Source organism: Babylonia areolata, chromosome 20, assembly GCF_041734735.1.
Source record: "Babylonia areolata isolate BAREFJ2019XMU chromosome 20, ASM4173473v1, whole genome shotgun sequence".
Classification (NCBI taxonomy): Eukaryota; Metazoa; Mollusca; class Gastropoda; order Neogastropoda; family Buccinidae; genus Babylonia; species Babylonia areolata.
Genome location: NC_134895.1, coordinates 36,027,356 through 36,029,855, shown reverse-complemented (window position 1 = coordinate 36,029,855; position 2,500 = coordinate 36,027,356).

Sequence of the window (2,500 nt, the reverse complement as noted above, 5' to 3'; positions counted from 1 at the left end):
CTATTTGTGAAACGGATCCTGGTACCTGCTGGAAGATAAACATTATTTTCTTTGCGTCAGCAAACCATTCCCTTAAGAGAGAGAGAGAGAGAGAGAGAGAGAGAGAGAGAGAGAGTACACGAACGAAAATGTTTTCACGAACTTTGGTGAGAGAGAGAGAGTGAGAGAGAGAGAGAGAGAGAGAGAGAGAGAGAGACAGACAGACAGACAGACAGACAGCATAAAAATAGGAAAAATTCAGTTCTTTCCAGTCATCTTGTTTAAAACAACATTGCACCTCTGGGATGGGCACAAAAAAATAAAAAAAAGAAGCCTAATTATGCAAACTGCATTTACTGTTATATTCATATTTTTTGTATTCTCTAAACTTGGCACTTTGACCTCTTATTCTGACACAACAACAAGAGGAGTCATTATTATCATTTTTTTGTTCAAACAGGAACTTCTTTTGCTATGCATGGAATTTTTATTTATTTTGCAAACGTTTGGTGCAGGTAGTAAAAAAGGGAAATTACTCTGTAATTAATGCTAGGGGACTTAATTTATCACAAGTGAGTCTTGAAGGCCTTGCCTCTTGTTTTTTTGTTTTTTTTTTGCTTGTTTTTTTTTTTTTTTTCTCTGTGTGTGTGTGTGTGTGTGTGTGTGTGTGTGTGTGTGCGTGTGTGTGTGTGATCAGGGGTAGTCCTGCTGGCTTCTTGTCAGAGCTGTGAGCTTCTTCCTCTTCTTCTTCTGCGTTCGTGGGCTGCAACTCCCACGTTCACTCGTATGCACACGAGTGGGCTTTTACGTGTATGACCGTTTTTACCCCGCCATGTAGGCAGCCATACTCCGTTTTCGGGGGTGTGCATGCTGGGTATGCTCTTGTTTCTATAACTCACCGAACGCTGACATGGATTACGGGATCTTTAACGTGCGTATTTGATCTTCTGCTTGCATATACACACGAAGGGGGTTCAGGCACTAGCAGGTCTGCACATATGTTGACCTGGGAGATGGTAAAAATCTCCACCCTTTACCCACCAGGCGCCGTCACCGTGATTCGAACCCGGGACCCTCAGATTGACAGTCCAACGCTTTAACCACTTGGCTATTGCGCCCGTCGTCAGAGCTGTGAGCAATCTGTTGTGTAGCGACGTTCATGGACCAATAAAGTGATGGAAGAGGAAGTGGGGGGCGTGGGAGGGGGTGAGGGGGTGAGCTGAGGGTGAGGAGTCAGAGATGGGGTGGAGGGAGGTGAAGGAGGGAAGAGAAGGGGGTGGGAGGATGGTGGTGCTAGTTGGATGGAGGGAGTGATTGACAGATTGAGTGAAGTGTTCGCTGCAGCGTGTGCAAGTTAGTGACGGAAGACTCGTGAAGTGAAAAATGCATGCAACGTAGTCAGCACAAGCACGCGCTTGCGAGCGCTCGCTCGATTGCGTGGACATACACATGCGCGAGTGCGCGCGTACACACACACACACACACACACACACACACACACACACACACGTATTCATACATAGACACACACTGCTCTCTCTCATTCTCTCTCTCTCTTTCTCTCTCTCACACAAACACTTGCACACACACACGCACACGCACGTACTACACACACACACACACACACACACACACACACACACATACACACACACACACCCTCCACACACACACACACACACACACGAACACTTGCACACACACGCATACCCCCCCCCCCCCCCACACATACACACATTACACCCCCCCCCACGCTCCCCCTCCCCCCACCCCACTCCCCCACACACATACAACAGTAGAAAAACAATCGGTCTGTTTGACGGTGAATAAATAGCTTGGTACATAAATTATCCACATGCAGCAGGCCCGTGTGAAGGCAGCAGTGATGATGATGTAAGCAGGGAGTTCGCCTGCCTGTCCAGATCCTCAGCAACCTGGCTTTTCTCCTGCTGGTAGTCTGTTGATCTGGTATCTCACTGCCTTGAAAGAGTCTGGATCAGTGTGCATGTCACTGTTCGTCTAGATCTTGTTTTAAACTGTCTGTCTTGTCTATCTTGTCTTGTCTGTATGTATGTTTGTCTTTCTTCCTCTCTCTTTCTCTCTTTCTGTCATAGACGCGCGGGCACGCACACACCTACACACACACACACACACACACACACACACGCACACACACACACACACACACACACACACACACACGCACGCATGCACCCACCCACCCACCCACCCACACACACTACAACCCCTTACCCCCCGCCCCACACCCCCAGACACATACAACAGTAGAAAAACAATCGGTCTGTTTGAATTGTCTACCTGCAGCAGGCCCGTGTGAAGGCAGCAGTGATGATGATGTAAGCAGGGAGTTCGCCTGCCTGTCCAGATCCTCAGCAACCTGGCTTTTCTCCTGCTGGTAGTCTGTTGATCTGGTATCTCACTGCCTTGAAAGAGTCTGGATCAGTGTGCATGTCACTGTTCGTCGAGATCTTGTTTTAAACTGTCTGTCTTGTCTCTCTTG